General features: G+C 50.7%; 1 protein-coding gene across 2 annotated transcripts in view; it reads right to left on the minus strand.

Annotated features, from left to right (window-relative positions):
• Positions 1–18161, minus strand: part of LOC140459025 (free fatty acid receptor 2-like) — a 103181-nt gene extending 85020 nt beyond the window's left edge. The window contains exon 1 of one of the 2 annotated variants that reach the window (XM_072553737.1): positions 17751–18161. The gene's annotated coding sequence lies outside the window, so the exon portion shown is untranslated. Of the gene's footprint in view, positions 1–10795; positions 10846–17750 lie in introns of those variants that run through there. The other variant, XM_072553738.1, reaches the window with a different exon arrangement.
• Between the last annotated feature and the right edge of the window lie 446 nt (positions 18162–18607).

Consider the following 18607-nt stretch of genomic DNA (forward strand, 5'->3'; position numbering starts at 1 on the left):
GTGACAGACCTGTCCCCACCAGTACTGTACCCATGTTACACAGTGTTTTGACCTGTCCCCACCAGTACAGTACCCCAGAGTTATACACTGACAGACCTGCCATTATAAACACTGTCCCCAGTGTTACACAGTGACAGACCTGTTCCCACCAGTACTGGACACCAGTGTTACACAGTGACAGACCTGTACCTAACATTACTCTACCCCAGTGTTATACAGTGACAAACCAGTCCCCACCAGTACTGTACCTGAATGTTGCACAATGACAGACATGTCCCCACCAGTAATGTTCCTTAGTGTTATACAATGACAGACCTCTCCCCACAAGTATAGTACCCCAGTGTTACACAGTGACAGACCTGTCCCCACCAGTGCGGTACCCCAGTGTTCTACACTGACAGACCTGCCACCACCAGTGTGGTACCCCAGTGTTCTACAGTGACAGACTTGCCACCACCAGTAATGTACCAAATTGTTATACAGTAACAGACCTGTCCCCACAAGGACTGTACCCTAGTGTTCTACAGTAACAGACCTGTCCCCACCAGTACTGTACCCCAGTCTTATAGAGGGACAGACATGTCCCCACCAGTACTGTACCCCAGTGTTATACAGTGACAGACCTGTGCTCACCAGTATTGTACGCCAGTGTTATCGAGTGAAAGACCTGTCCCCACCATTACTGAGCCACATTGTTACACAGCGACCGACCTGTCCCCCCAGTACTGTGCTGTACTATACACTGACAGATCTGTCCTCACCTGTATTATAAACCCAGTGTTATACAGTGACAGACCTGTCCCCACCAGTACTGTACCTCAGTGTTATACTGTGACAGACCTGTCCCCACCAGTACTGTAACTCAGTGTTATACTGTGACAGACCTGTCCCCACCAGTGCTATACCCCAGTGTTATACAGTGACAGACCAGTCCCCACCAGTACTGTACCCCAGTGTTATACAGTGACAGGCCGGTCCCCAACAGTAATGTACCCCATTATTACACAGTGACAGACCTGTCCCAACAAGTACTGTACCCCAGTGTTACACCGTGACAGACCTGTCCACACCAGTACAGTACCCCAGTGTTATCCTGTGACAGCCCGGTCCCCAAAAGTCCTGTACCCCAGTATTACACAGTGACAGACCTGTCCCCACCAGTACTGTACCCCACTATTACAGTGACAGACCTGTCCCTACCAGTACCGTACCCCAGTTTTATACAATGAGAGACCTGTCCCCACCTGTACTGTACCCCAGTGTAACACAGTGACAGACCTGTCCCCACCAGTACTGTACCCCAGTGTTATACAGTGACAGACCTGTCCACACCAGTACTGTACCCCAGTGTTACACAGTGACAGAACTGTCCCCACCAGTACTGTACCTGAGTGTTACACAGTGACAGACATGTCCCCACCAGTACTGTACCCCAGTGTTATACAGTGACAGACCTGTCCACACCAGTACTGTCGCCCAGTGTTATACAGGAACAGACCTGTCCCCACCAGTACTGTACCCCAGTGTTATACAGTGACAGACCTGTCCCCACCAGTACTGTACCTCAGTGTTATATAGTGACAGACGTGTCCCCACCAGTACGGTACCCCAGTGTTATACAGTGACAGACCTGTCCCCACCAGTACTTCACCCCAGTGTTATACAGTGTCAGACCTGTCCCCACCAGTACTTCACCCAAGTGTGATACAGTGACAGACCTGTCCCCACCAGTACTATAACCCAGTGTTACACAGTGACAGACCAGTCCCCACCAGTACTGTACACCAGTGTTATACAGTGACAGACCTGCCCCCACCAGTACTGTACCCCAGTGTTATACAGTGACAGACCTGTCCACACCAGTACTGTCGCCCAGTGTTATACAGGAACAGACCTGTCCCCACCAGGACTGTACCCCAGTGTTATACAGTGACAGACCTGTCCCCACCAGTACTGTACCTCAGTGTTATATAGTGACAGACGTGTCCCCACCAGTACGGTACCCCAGTGTTATACAGTGACAGACCTGTCCCCACCAGTACTTCACCCCAGTGTTATACAGTGTCAGACCTGTCCCCACCAGTACTTCACCCAAGTGTGATACAGTGACAGACCTGTCCCCACCAGTACTATAACCCAGTGTTATATAGTGACAGACCAGTCCCCACCAGTACTGTACACCAGTGTTATACAGTGATAGACCTGCCCCCACCAGTACTGTACCCCAGTGTTACACAGTGACAGACCTGTCCCCACCAGTACTGTACCCCAGTGTATACAGTGACAGACCTGTCCCCACCAGTACTGTACCCCAGTGTTATATAGTGACAGACCTGTCCCCACCAGTACTGTACACCAGTGTTATACAGTGACAGACCTCTCCCCACCAGTACTGTACTCCAGTTTTATACAGTACCAGACCTGTCCCCACCAGTCCTGTACCCCAGTGTTATACAGTGACAGACCTGTCCCCACCAGTACTGTACCCCAGTGTTATACTGGGACAGACCTGTCTCCACCAGTACTGTACCCTAGTTTTATACAGTACCAGACCTGTCCCCACCAGTACTGTACTCCAGTGTTATACAGTGACAGACCTCTCCCCACCAGTACTGTACCCCAGTTTTATACAGTACCAGACCTGTCCCCACCAGTACTGTACCCCAGTGTTATACAGCGACAGACCTGTCCCCACCAGTACTGTATCCCAGTGTTATACAGGGACAGACCTGTCCCCACCAGTACTGTATCCCAGTGTTATACAGTGACAGACCTTTCCCCACCACTACTGTATCCCAATGTTATACTCGGACAGACCTGTCCCCAACGGTACTGTACCCCAATGTTATACAGTGACAGACCTCTCCCCACCAGTACTGTGGCATATGTGGAGCCGAAGAAACCCAGCTTAAATGCCTATGAGCATTTATCTAACGCCCACAGAATCTAAGGGTGTTGTTTGGTCATTCCTACGTTGACTTTGAAACGAACAATCGGTGCAATTTTGGTCGGTGGATAAGGGAATTAAAAATAGATCAAACCAAGACACTCTTTGTGAGAGAATTATTTTGGAGGTTTTCAAATATTCACTTCCTGCTCAAATGAGAACTTGTGTGGAAGAGCAGAGAGTTAAATCGGCGAGGTTAGCAGCTGAAGGGGCTGATGGGTGTGACGTGGTCCCTCGCTCAAAGTTCGGCTTCCAACGTCCGTTTCAATCTGTGAGGGACGGAAATTAGTGAAAAAAGCAATCCTGACATGGAAAGGGAAAGGTCGATCTCAGTGAAGACCATAAGGATAACTTACCACAGAAAGGAAACCGTTGAAGGGGAAAGAGAGGATAAAAAGCTCTGGTGTTTGCAATAAAGTAGACCACATGAAATCTCAGTGTCAGTGGGTTAGGAAAAGCACTGGGAAGCCAGATGTAGGAAAACAGGATAAGCCAGTGAATTTTGTTGGAGTGGTAACAAAGCATAGCGCAGGCTATAAAACTGCACCAGAATGTACAACCTGGTCAGAGGTTGGTTAAGGAGGAAATGCCTGATCTTCTTAAACCATATACCTGCAAAGGTAAAGTTTACTCGCATAGACCAGGAACAGCAGGTAAAGAGGTTACAATAATAAGAGATACAAGATTCTCTCAATCCTTCATGTTGGAACATGAGGATATATGTACCTCTGAAGGACTATTGCCAGAAAAAGTGCTAGTAACATGAATTCACAGTGAGGCAAGAAGTGCTCAATTATGTCAAGTGAGTTTAGAGTGTCCAGAGGAGAGTGGAGAAGTCATGGTAGGCGTACTGGACAAACTCTCTGCTCCAGGCAGACCATTTGTCCTTGCTAACAATATAACTGATTCACAGGTAGAAATGCTGCCTACTGTGGTTGAAAAGCCAGTGGAAACTCAAAGTACAGGAAGCATAGCCTGGGATTTTTCCTGACTGGATGGTCATAAGGTCACAAAGTCACCAATTGAAAAGGAGAGATCAAAGAGTGCACATAAGGAAGTTGAAGTGAAATTAGCAGACCCTATTTGATGAGATGGTTGAGACAAACCAGGAGCAGATAGATGTCAAAACAGACATCTTTAGTTGAGAGAAATTAACCAAGATACAGCAGAAAGATGAGAAACGAAAGCAATTATATCAAAAGGCATACACAGGAGAAGAATCTGAATGTATCTCTGAGTGCTCCAATCTTAACCATGATGTCTTAATGAGGAAATGGTGACCATCATGTATTCAGGCAGACGAGAAATGGGCAGAATCTCAGCAAGTCATATTGCCTGTGGGCTATGGAAAGGAGATATTCAGGGTAGTACATGAACTCCCAGTCGCAGGTCATTTAGGCATCAGCAAAATGCAAGCTAAAATACAAAAACATTTTTACTGGCCTGGAGTGCACAAGGATGTAGTTGAATTTTGCCAGACATGTCATCCATTTCAGGTATTTGGAAAACCACAGGCAGTAATAAAACCCTCACCTTTAATACCTAGTCCTGCATGTGAGGCACCTTTTACAAGAGTCTGAATTGACTGCTTAGGACCTCTACCTAAAACAAAATTGTGAATCAGTATTTTTTAACAATAATGGATGTGTCGATTAGATTTCCAGAGGTTGTTCCAATTTGCAATATCACAGATAAAAGGATTGTTGAGGAGTTACTCAAATCTTTCACGAGATATGGACTACCCACAGAGATACAATCAGATCAACGGTCGGATTTTACATCAAAATTATTCAAGAAAGTTATCAACAGATTAGAAATAAAACAATCCAAATCTACTGCGTACCATCCAGAATCACAGGGAGCACTAGGGAAGATGGCATCAGATATTAAAGGCCATGTTGAGGGCTTATAGTCAAGAATATCCAGATGGTTGGGATAAAGGAATTCTGTTTGTGCTTTTTACGATCAGAAACGCACCAAATGAATCGACCAAAATCAGTCCATTTGGGCATGAAGTGAGAAGACTGTTAAAATTGATTAAGGAGAAATTGGTGAGTCAAAATTCAGAGATAATGTATTTGGACTATGTGTCAGCTTTTAGGGAATGATTAAATAGAACAGACTGCATTTGAAAGTATCACAGAATTCAAAGAAACAGGAGGCGGACAGGAATCTAAACACTTGCAATTTTGCTAACGGAGATAAAGTGTTAGTGTTACTTCCAGTGATAGGTGAACCTTTAAAAGCGAGGTTTAGCAGACCTTATCAAGTCAAAAGGAGGTTGAGTGGGGGTGAACTATTTGGTAAGGATTCATGATAGAAAGAAATTTCAGAGTGTGTCATGTGGATATGCTTAAAAGGTATTTTGATAGTGAGGGAAAGCCAAAGAGACATGTAATTGGTTACAACACAGAGTGAAGAATCAAGTTCAGAGGAGTCCGAATTGGACATTCCTCAAATTAAATTGGACAGTGAGGAAGCTGTAAAAAAATTGGGATAAACTATTAAGTTACCTTTCAGAGGAAAATCAAAATTACCTAAAAGAGTTATTGCCATCGCATGGGGAGATGTATGGAAATAAGGTGGGTAGTACTAATTGTTCATGATGCAGATATAGGAAATGCTGTTCCAATTAAGCAACACTCTTATAGGCTTAACCCTCTGAAGTTGGCACAGATTCAAAAGAAGATTGAACGCATGCTCCAGGGCAACATAATCGAAGTCAGTTAGAGTGACTGGAGCTCACTCATAGTAATGGTGCCAAAAAAAATGGTACCCAACAGTTATATGTGGACTATCACAAAGTCAGTGGAATTACAAAGTCTGAGTCATATCGATTCCACATTTGGAAGACTGTATTGAAAAAGTGGGACAAGCAGCTTATATTTATAAGTTGGACTTGCTCAGAGGATATTGGCCTGTACTGTTGACTGAAAGAGCAGAGACAATTTTGGCTTTTATATCGCCAAATGGACTGTATCAGTTTAAGGTCATGCCATTCGGCATGAAAAATCTGCCAGCCACATTTCAAAGACGAACCAATAAGGTCATTTCTGCATTACCCAATTGTGTTGTAAATATTGACGGCCTGGTGATTTTTAGTCACGCATGGAAGGACCATTCGCAACATTGGTCAAAATTGTTCGACCGACCTCAGAAGGCAGGCTTGGTGGTAAATCTGGCTAAAAGTGAATTTGCCAAAGCCCAGGTCACCTTCCTGGGCCATGATATCGAACACGGACAAATGGCCCCACAGAATGCAAAAGCGAAAGCAAAGGTAATTGGGGAGTTTCCCACACCATCAACAAAAAGTGCAGTACCATGATTCCTGGGATTTGGTGGGTTTCATCGGAAATTTGGACTGAAGTTTAGCACTCACTGGTTTGCTAAAGACAGGCAAGAATGTTTCAGTGGACAGCAGACTGTCGGAAAGCATTTGACAGCCTGAAGGCTGCATTAACCACTGCCCCAGGATTAGCCACACTTAATTATGCAAAGCCATTCAAGATGGCTAGGGATGGGAGTGATGTGGGTGCCTGTGCTCTGCTCTTACAAGAATACATGAGGATAGGAAGTCCTCTCGGATATTTCTTCAGAAAATTGAACATTCATCAGCAGAAATATTCGACAGCTGAGAAGGAGACTTTGAGCTTGGCGTTGGTATCACAACATTTCAACATTTATGTTGTCAGTAACATGTCTGCGACAATCATATGTACTGATCGTTAAAGTTTTTGGAGAAATTTAAGGACAAAAATTCTAGACTCTTTAGGTGGATCTTTTTATTACAGCCATTCAATTTGAAAGTTGTGTATGTGGCAGGAGGAGAGTTGAGACTTGAATGAGAAGCAGAGGTGTTCCCTGGCAGGCACAAATGGATTGAAATAGAATGTAGTCGCGCATGTTTGCATGGTTATTGTCAATGTAAAATACGTTGCTATAAGGTTGAAGGTGGGTACTGTACCTTTAAGAGAGTGTGACTGCTGATCTACACTGAGAGCTTATAAGAGCAATCTCAGAGCATACTGGAAAATTGAAAATGTGTAACATTTGGCCCTTGAAATAGACCCTTGAGTTGGTTGCTGTTTTGACAACAATTAGAATTTAACCAATCAGTTTAAATTATGCCCCAGGATACTAGAACCCAATCAAGTTTGAATTTATTGTTTTGCCAACATCGAACTAATGAGACAATCCGATGTTGGGGATATAAAAAAAAGGCAGGAATTTTAAAAATCAGACAGAGCAACTGCCATCGACAGAGAGAGAGTGAGAGAGAGAGACCCAAGACATTGAAACACTCTCTAAGATAGGTAACTTTTCATATGAATCCTCTTCACAATAACAAGAAAAGATGACCGGGGAGGTCTTCAGCTGGAAGACAGACACCAAAGACGACAGCCACTGCATGGGTTTGAAGTTAATTTGATGTGATTTAAATAAGTGTTTTATTGGAACAGCATATTGTTGTAGAGTTGGAGGTGGGTAATAAGTAGTTAAGAGAAAGGGGGGCTTAGATTTGTGAATAGTTGTTGTTTAATGTTCACTTTTAGAGTTAAAGAATAAATTGATATTATTTTTGTTAAATAGTGGAATTGGGGAGTTCTCTGTCACTCATATTTTAACAGATTATGAGGCGAAGTGAACCTTTCTGCGTGGTTGGTTTAATTAACAGAAGAGTTCACCACTGTGTCGTTACATTGGCCTAACAAGGGTCTTAGATCGCTGCAACATGGTTGGCCAACTCTTGTACTCCATGTCCCAGCCAATGAAGGCAAGCATGTCATATACCTTCTTAACCACCTGTGTTGCCACTTTGAGGGAACTATGGACCTCCACACCCAGATCTGTCTGTATGCTCATGTTCCTAAGGGTTCTGCCATTTACAGTATTAACTCACACTTAAATTTGATTCTCCAAAATGCATCAGCTCGCATTTGTCTGGTTAAATTCCATCTGCCATTTCTGTGCCCAAGTCGCCAATCTATCTTTTCACAATCATCGGCACTATTAGCAACTCTGCCAACCTTCGTGTCATCTGCAAATGTACTAATCAGGCCACCCACATTTCTTCCAGATAATTTATATGCATTGCAAACAGCAGAGGACCTAAGACTGATCGCTGTGGAACACCGCTAGTGACCGTTCTCTGTCACCACTACCCCCTGTCTTCTCTGACCAAGCCTATTTTGTATCCATCTCGCCAGCCCACCCTGAATCCCGTGTAATTTTTGTTTTTGGACCAATCTGCCATGTGGGACTTTATCAAATGCCTCACCAAAGTCCATATAAACCACGGCTTTTCCCTCATCAATAACCCTTACCATCTCTTCAAAAAGGTTCAATCAGATACAATCCCGTACAAAACCATGCTACCTGTCACTAACTAGTCAATTTTTTTTTCCAAATGCGTGTATATCTTGTCCCTCAGTATCTTCTCCAAGAGTTTCTCCACCACAGATGCCAGGCCTACCGGCCTATAATTTCCTGGATTATCCCTTCTTCCTTTCCTAAACAAGGGAACAACTTTGGCTAACCTCCAGTCCGCTGGACCTTCACCTGTGGTCAAAGAGGATATGAAGATATCTGTTAATGCCCCAGGTATTTCCTCCCTTGTCACTCGCAGTACCCTGGGATAGATCCCATCTGGCTCTGGGGACTTATCTACCTTAATGCCACTTAGGATTCCCAAAACTTCCTCCTTCAATATATTGACATTCTCAAGAGCATTCACGCACTCATCCTATACCTCAACATCGATCATGTCCTTCCCCTTACCCTCTTCCTTCAAATATATGATGCTGTTTTGCTGAAGATATTTCTTTAGCCTCCCTTTTTAACCTTTCTAATTTCACAAGAAAGTTCCTTGCTAATCTCTCTACATTTCTCAAGGGCTTTGTCAGTCTATAGCTGCCTAGATCTATCATTTGCTTCCTTACTAAGCTCACATTTTCCTTGTCATCCATGGTTCCTGAATCCTACCATTCCTGTTCTTCAGTTTTGCACACACACACACACACACACACACTCTCTCACTGATGCTCTTGCTCTCATACGCACAACCTCTCTCTGTCTCATGCACTCTTTCTCTCACACACACACAATCTCTCTCTCTCACACACATACTCTCTCTCTCTCTCACACACACACACACACAGACAGACTGTTTTTCTCTCTCTCACACACACACACACACTCATAGACACTCACACACTTGTTCTCACACAAAATCACTCTGTCTCACATACACTTTCATGCACACAATATCTCTCTCTCTCACACATACTCAGTCACATTCTCTCACACAAATATACTCTCTCTTTTTCTCACACAGACACATACACCCACAGTCTGTCACAAACACACACTTACATGTAAACACCCACTATCTTTTTCACATAAACACACATACAATCTATCTCTCTCACAAATGTTCTGACTCTTACACACTGTCTCAGACAAATGTTTCCCAAATTCTCTCTCTCTGACACACACACACACACAAATTCCCACTCTCCATGTCACACACACTGTCTCTCACACACACTGTCTCTCTCTCTCTCGCTCTCTCTCTCAAACACACTCTCACAAAGATACTCTCTCATTCTCACAGTCTCTTTATTCTCTCTGTCTCTTACACATATAGACATACTCTCTCACACACACTGATTCTCTTTCTCTCTCTTATGCACTCACACACAGATACACACATTCTCACACACACAGACACTCTCTCGCACATATATGTTCATGCACCACATACACTCATACAAATGCACACATTCTCACACACATATGCTGACACTTAATATACACACAATGCACTGTCAGTTTTATGCACATTCTGACAGAAAAATGACACACACACACGTGCAGAGTCATTCACGTGCACACTCACACATGCACACACAGATACACACACACTCATACACATACACAGACTCACGCAGTAACACACTCTCACACAAACACACTCTCATACAAGCACAGACACACAAAATATAACACACACATACAGACACACACAGAAACACAAACACACACACTCACACATGCACACAGACACACACCCTCAGATACACACACATTCAAACACACACACAAACTCACACACACTCTCACACAAACACATAGACACACACAGTCACACACTCAAACGTGCACATACACACACACATGCACAAATGCACACAGACATATACTTGCACAGACACATTCTCACACACAGTCACGTACATACATACACATGCACTCACACACACACACACGCTCACACTCACATTCACATTCACACACCACGCACACATACAGACTCTCTCACACACATATACTCAGACACAGACTCACACACACAGACACACATTCTCTCATACAAGCATACAGACATGCATACAAAGTCACGCACTCAAACAAGCTTTCACACATGTACATACACACGCACATACACTCATTCACACACTCTCACATACACACACAACTCTGGGTGACAGAGCTGCACCTCCATTAACATGCCTCACAATCACATACACTCTGACAGTCACACATGCAGATGCACATACTTGCGCATGCACACACACACACGAATTTGCACACTCATTGGCACACAGATACCAACACACAGGCAGACACACACATATATACCTACACTGACAGATTCTAGCTACATGTATTGACACACCCACACACAGAAACGAACACCAACAGAAACAGTAGTAAAGACAAGTTCTGCTGCTACACAAGTCAGAGACAGTGAGAAGAGTCCAGGGAGCAGTAAAGTGGATAAACTCCGACTTGCGCTCCTCAAACCACTGCACCACACATCAAAGTCATAGACTGTTGACAGATTACCTCCAGTGTTCGAGAAACTGGAACCAGTCACAATGTCTGATTGGAAGGTCTGTCAGCAGGAATCAGCAACAGCAGGATTGTAAGATCAAATCCCGCCCCCCCCACCGCACCGACACCCCCACGCAGACTCGCCCTGCTAAGGCAGGCTGGCATTCCCAAAAGACTACCTGTGAAGCAATCTTGGAATTTCTGTGCTTGCCTCTTCCTTATAGCTAGAGTGAACTATGTGTCTGTGTGAGAGTGTGTGTCTGTGTGTGAGTTTCCATGTATGTGTGTGAGAGTGTGTGTATGAGTCTGTGTGTGAGACTGTGTGTGTCATTTTTCTGTCAGGATGTGCATAAAACTGACAGTTCATTGTGTGTCTGTGTGTGTCTCTGTGTGTGTGTGTGTGTGTGTGTGCGCAAGTGTCAGCATATGTGTGTGAGAATGTGTGCATTTGTGCAAGTCTCTGCACATGTACACACTGGGCTGCAGTTACACACTGGCGCACACGGATACATGGAGACACACAAACACACGGACACAGAAACACACACACAGACACACACAAACACACGCACACAGAAACACACACTGACACAGAAACAGACAGACACAGACACGCGCATACACACACAGACACACATACACATACATATACACACACAGACCCAGACAGACACACACGTACATATACATACACAGAGATACACAGACGCACACAAACACACGCACACATAGACACACACAGACACACAGACACACGCATACACACACACACATTCATACACACAGAGACACACATAGACACAGACACGCATTCACACATGCACACATAGACATACACACACAGAGATACACAGACGCACACAAACACACACAGACATTCACAAAACAACATATCACAGAGAGAGCAGCTCTGACGAACTAGCCCCTGAGAGGAACTGGAGCGATCTTTTGAAGAGGTGACACCAGGACAATGGGCCAAGTGGTCTTTTCTTAAAACTGCCGCACAAAGACACAACATGAATATCTCAAATGCCTTTCCCCACCTTCCCAAAGCTTCAGTAACAGGGGAGGTTTAATTTGTTTGATGTGCGACTACTGGTATAGAGCAGGCAATTAGTGTGCACACAGCCAGATCCCAAAGACAGAGCAAAGTGTCAAAGACCTAGCTCCCCGGTTTGTTTCAGTGATGATATGTCAGGTAACCTCTCACCGCAGTGCGGCACTCCCTCAGCACCGACCGTTCGACACTACGGCATTCCCTCAGCACTGACCCTCCGACAGTGTGGCATTCCCTCAGCACTGACCCTCCGACAGTGCCCACTCCCTCAGCACTGACCCTCCGACAGTGCCCACTCCCTCAGCACTGACCGTCCGACAGTGCAGGGCTCCCTCAGCACTGACCCTCTGACAGTGTGGCACTCCCTCAGCACTGACCGTCCAACAGTGTGGCGCTCCCTCAGCACAGACCCTTCGACAGTGCCCACTCCCTCAGCACTGACCCTCTGACAGTGTGGCACTCCCTCAGCACTGACCCTCCGACACTGCGGCACTCCCTCAGCACTGACCCTCCGACAATGTGGCATTCCCTCAGCACTGACCCTCCGACAGCGCCCACTCCCTCAGCACTGACCCTCCGACAGTGCCCACTCCCTCAGCACTGACCCGCCGACAGTGTAGCATTCCCTCAGCACTGACCCTCCGACAGTGCCCACTGCCTCAGCACTGACCCGCCGACAGTGCGGCACTCCCTCTGCACTGACCCTCCAACAGTGCAGTGCTCCCTCAGCACTGACCCTCTGACAGTGCGGCACTCCCTCAGCACTGACCCTTCCACAGTGCGGTGCTCCCTCAGCATTGACCCTCTGACAGTGCGGCACTCCCTCAGCACTGACCCTCTGACAGTGCGGTGCTCCCTCAGCACTGACCCTCTGACAGTGCGGTGTTCCCTCAGCACTGACCCTCTGACAGTGCGGCATTCCTTCAGCACTGACCCTCCGACAATGTGGCATTCCCTGAGCATTGACCTTCCAACAGTGCCCACTCCCTCAGCACTGACCCTCCGACAGTGTCCACTCCCTCAGCACTGACCCTCCGACAATGTGGCATTCCCTCAGCACTGACCTACCAACAGTGCCCACTCCCTCAGCACTGACCCTCCGACAGTGTCCACTCCCTCAGCACTGACCCTCCGACAGTGCCCACTCCCTCAGCACTGACCCTCCGACAATGTGGCATTCCCTCAGCACTGACCTTCCAACAGTGCCCACTCCCTCAGCACTGACCCTCCGACAGTGCGACGCTCCCTCAGCACTGACCTTCCGACAGTGCCCACTCTCTCAACACTGACCCTCCGACAGTGTCCACTCCCTCAGCACTGACCCTCCGACAGTGCCCACTCCCTCAGCACTGACCCTCCGACAATGTGGCATTCCCTCAGCACTGACCTTCCAACAGTGCCCACTCCCTCAGCACTGACCCTCCGACAGTGCGACGGTCCCTCAGCACTGACCTTCCGGCAGTTCGTCACTCCCTCAGCACTGACCCTCCGGCAGTGCGTCACACCCTCAGCACTGACCCTCCGACATTGCGGCACTCCCTCAGCACTGACCCTCTGACAGTGCCCACTCCCTCAGCACTGACCCTCTGACAGTGCGGCGCTCCCTCAGCACTGACCCTCCGACAGAGCGGCGCTCCCTCAGCACTGACCCTCCGACAGTGCGGTGCTCCCTCAGCACTGACCCTCCGACAGTGCGGCACTCCCTCAGCACTGACCCTCCGACAATGTGGCATTCCCTCAGCACTGACCTTCCGACAGTGCCCACTCCCTCAGCACTGACCCTCCGACAGTGCGGTGCTCCCTCAGCACTGACCCTCCGACAGTGCGGCGCTCCCTCAGCGCGGACCCTCCGACAGTGCGGCGCTCCCTCAGCGCGGACCCTCCGACAGTGCGACGGTCCCTCAGCACTGACCTTCCGGCAGTTCGTCACTCCCTCAGCACTGACCCTCCGGCAGTGCGTCACACCCTCAGCACTGACCCTCCGACATTGCGGCACTCCCTCAGCACTGACCCTCCGACAGCGCCCACTCCCTCAGCACTGACCCTCCGACAGTGCCCACTCCCTCAGCACTGACCCTCCGACAGTGCCCACTCCCTCAGCACTGACCCTCCGACAGTGCCCACTCCCTCAGCACTGACCCTCCGACTGTGCCCACTCCCTCAGCACTGACCCTCCGACAGTGTGGCGCTCCCTCAGCACTGACCCTCTGAATGTGCCCACTCCCTCAGCACTGACCCTCCGACAGTGTGGCATTCCCTCAGCACTGAACCTCCAACAGTGCCCACTCTCTCAGCACTGACCCTCCGACAGTGCCCACTCCCTCAGCACTGACCCTCCGACTGTGCCCACTCCCTCAGCACTGACCCTCCGACAGTGTGGCACTCCATCAGCACTGACCCTCTGAATGTGCCCACTCCCTCAGCACTGACCCTCCGACAGTGCGGCACTCCCTCAGCACTGACCCTCCGACAGTGCGGCACTCCCTCAGCACTGAACCTCCGACAGTGTGGCACTCCCTCAGCACTGACCCTCCGACAGTGCGGCACTCCCTCAGCACTGACCCTCTGACAGTGCCCACTCCCTCAGCACTGGCCCTCTGACAGTGCGGCGCTCCCTCAGCACTGACCCTCTGACAGTGCAGCGCTCCCTCAGCACTGACCCTCCGACAGTGTCCACTCCCTCAGCACTGACCCTCCGACAGTGTCCACTCCCTCAGCAATGACCCTCCGACAGTGCGGCACTCCCTCAGCACTGACCCTCCGACAATGTGGCATTCCCTCAGCACTGACCTTCCGACAGTGCCCACTCCCTCAGCACTGACCCTCCGACAGTGCGGTGCTCCCTCAGCACTGACCCTCCGACAGTGCGGCGCTCCCTCAGCGCGGACCCTCCGACAGTGCGGCGCTCCCTCAGCGCGGACCCTCCGACAGTGCGACGGTCCCTCAGCACTGACCTTCCGGCAGTTCGTCACTCCCTCAGCACTGACCCTCCGGCAGTGCGTCACACCCTCAGCACTGACCCTCCGACATTGCGGCACTCCCTCAGCACTGACCCTCCGACAGCGCCCACTCCCTCAGCACTGACCCTCCGACAGTGCCCACTCCCTCAGCACTGACCCTCCGACAGTGCCCACTCCCTCAGCACTGACCCTCCGACAGTGCCCACTCCCTCAGCACTGACCCTCCGACTGTGCCCACTCCCTCAGCACTGACCCTCCGACAGTGTGGCGCTCCCTCAGCACTGACCCTCTGAATGTGCCCACTCCCTCAGCACTGACCCTCCGACAGTGTGGCATTCCCTCAGCACTGAACCTCCAACAGTGCCCACTCTCTCAGCACTGACCCTCCGACAGTGCCCACTCCCTCAGCACTGACCCTCCGACTGTGCCCACTCCCTCAGCACTGACCCTCCGACAGTGTGGCACTCCATCAGCACTGACCCTCTGAATGTGCCCACTCCCTCAGCACTGACCCTCCGACAGTGCGGCACTCCCTCAGCACTGACCCTCCGACAGTGCGGCACTCCCTCAGCACTGAACCTCCGACAGTGTGGCACTCCCTCAGCACTGACCCTCCGACAGTGCGGCACTCCCTCAGCACTGACCCTCTGACAGTGCCCACTCCCTCAGCACTGGCCCTCTGACAGTGCGGCGCTCCCTCAGCACTGACCCTCTGACAGTGCCCACTCCCTCAGCGCTGACCCTCCGACAGTGCCCACTCCCTCAGCACTGACCCTCCGACAGTGCCCACTCCCTCAGCACTGACCCTCCGACAGTGCCCACTCCCTCAGCAATGACCCTCCGACAGTGCGGCACTCCCTCAGCACTGACCCTCCGACAGTGCCCACTCCCTCAGCGCTGACCCTCCGACAGTGCAGCACTCCCTCAGCACTGACCCTCCGACAGTGCCCACTCCCTCAGCACTGACCCTCCGACAGTGCCCACTCCCTCAGCACTGACCCTCCGACAATTTGGCATTCCCTCAGCACTGACCTTCCGACAGTGCCCACTCTCTCAACACTGACCCTCCGACAGTGTCCACTGCCTCAGCACTGACCCTCCGACAGTGCCCACTCCCTCAGCACTGACCCTCCGACAATGTGGCATTCCCTCAGCACTGACCTTCCAACAGTGCCCACTCCCTCAGCACTGACCCTCCGACAGTGCGACGGTCCCTCAGCACTGACCTTCCGGCAGTTCGTCACTCCCTCAGCACTGACCCTCCGGCAGTGCGTCACACCCTCAGCACTGACCCTCCGACATTGCGGCACTCCCTCAGCACTGACCCTCTGACAGTGCCCACTCCCTCAGCACTGACCCTCTGACAGTGCGGCGCTCCCTCAGCACTGACCCTCCGACAGAGCGGCGCTCCCTCAGCACTGACCCTCCGACAGTGCGGTGCTCCCTCAGCACTGACCCTCCGACAGTGCGGCACTCCCTCAGCACTGACCCTCCGACAATGTGGCATTCCCTCAGCACTGACCTTCCGACAGTGCCCACTCCCTCAGCACTGACCCTCCGACAGTGCGGTGCTCCCTCAGCACTGACCCTCCGACAGTGCGGCGCTCCCTCAGCGCGGACCCTCCGACAGTGCGGCGCTCCCTCAGCACTGACCCTCTGACAGTGCGGCGATCCCTCAGCATCGACCGTTCAACACTACAGCATTCCCTCAGCACTGACCCTCCGACAGTGCCCACTCCCTCAGCACTGACCCTCCGACAGTGCCCACTCCCTCAGCACTGACCCTCCGACAGTGCCCACTCCCTCAGCACTGACCCTCCGACTGTGCCCACTCCCTCAGCACTGACCCTCCGACAGTGTGGCGCTCCCTCAGCACTGACCCTCTGAATGTGCCCACTCCCTCAGCACTGACCCTCCGACAGTGTGGCATTCCCTCAGCACTGAACCTCCAACAGTGCCCACTCTCTCAGCACTGACCCTCCGACAGTGCCCACTCCCTCAGCACTGACCCTCCGACTGTGCCCACTCCCTCAGCACTGACCCTCCGACAGTGTGGCACTCCATCAGCACTGACCCTCTGAATGTGCCCACTCCCTCAGCACTGACCCTCCGACAGTGCGGCACTCCCTCAGCACTGACCCTCCGACAGTGCGGCACTCCCTCAGCACTGAACCTCCGACAGTGTGGCACTTCCTCAGCACTGACCCTCCGACAGTGCGGCACTCCCTCAGCACTGACCCTCTGACAGTGCCCACTCCCTCAGCACTGGCCCTCTGACAGTGCGGCGCTCCCTCAGCACTGACCCTCTGACAGTGCAGCGCTCCCTCAGCACTGACCCTCTGACAGTGTCCACTCCCTCAGCACTGACCCTCCGACAGTGTCCACTCCCTCAGCAATGACCCTCCGACAGTGCGGCACTCCCTCAGCACTGACCCTCCGACAGTGTCCACTCCCTCAGCAATGACCCTCCGACAGTGCGGCACTCCCTCAGCACTGACCCTCCGACAGTGCCCACTCCCTCAGCGCTGACCCTCCGACAGTGCCCACTCCCTCAGCACTGACCCTCCGACAGTGCCCACTCCCTCAGCACTGACCCTCCGACAGTGCCCACTCCCTCAGCAATGACCCTCCGACAGTGCGGCACTCCCTCAGCACTGACCCTCCGACAGTGCCCACTCCCTCAGTGCTGACCCTCCGACAGTGCGGCGCTCCCTCAGCACTGACCCTCTGACAGTGTCCACTCCCTCAGCACTGACCCTCCGACAGTGTCCACTCCCTCAGCAATGATCCTCCGACAGTGCCCACTCCCTCAGCGCTGACCCTCCGACAGTGCAGCACTCCCTCAGCACTGACCCTCCGACAGTGCCCACTCCCTCAGCGCTGACCCTCCGACAGTGCGGCACTCCCTCAGCGCTGACCCTCCGACAGTGTGCACTCCCTGAGCACTGACCTTCCGACAGTGTGGCACTCCCTCAGCACTGACCCTCCGACAGTGTGGCACTCCCTCAGCACTGACCCTCCGATAGTCCTGTGCTCCTGAGCCTGGATTTCACAATGGAGAATGTTGAAGGGTTGGTAGATCCACAGTGGGCTGAGTGGTTAGACTGATGAGTCAACCTCATTAGTCACGCCTTTATAATCCCCGTTGAGGATTTCCAGTGCGTTCCCATTGCAGGTTTGTGCACACTTTGCTTTCTTTAATCAACCCACTCCCTGAATATTCCACTTGTGTCGACCTGAATTCCTGGAAACACTTTGCAAACGACCTCACTTTGAGCCTGCTCTCCACATTACACAGTTCAGAGACGTGGTTGGGCCTGGGTCTGAACTGGACACCACCATTTATCTTTCCTCACTGACTGACAACCTGCTCCGGTTCTCTGAATCCTCTCCTCAACTCGACTCGCAGTCTGGACTGAGGTTGGTCACGCTCTGATGCAGCTGGACAAATATTGATATTGCAAACACCTATCAGTACGCTGCCCTTGTCCTGGGAGTGTTCATTCGGAGTTGTCCCCAGGCAGCTTTACACTACATCAAATCCTTTTCTGTCACCTACTCCAGCCCCTACACCCCCCTCCCTATCATAGTAGACTCCTTCGGCCCTTCTACCCCCTCCCTATTTCTGTAACCCATCCAGCCCCTACACCCCCTCCCTATCTCTGTAACCTCCTCCAGCCCCTACACCCCCTCCCTATCTCTGTAACCTCCTCCAGCCCTACACGCCTCCCGACCTCTATGACCCCTCTAGCCCCTTCACCCCTCCCTATCTCTATAACCTCCAGCCCCTACACCCCTCCCTATCTC

The sequence above is a fragment of the Chiloscyllium punctatum genome, chromosome 34 (genome assembly GCF_047496795.1).
Source record: "Chiloscyllium punctatum isolate Juve2018m chromosome 34, sChiPun1.3, whole genome shotgun sequence".
NCBI classification, from domain to species: Eukaryota; Metazoa; Chordata; class Chondrichthyes; order Orectolobiformes; family Hemiscylliidae; genus Chiloscyllium; species Chiloscyllium punctatum.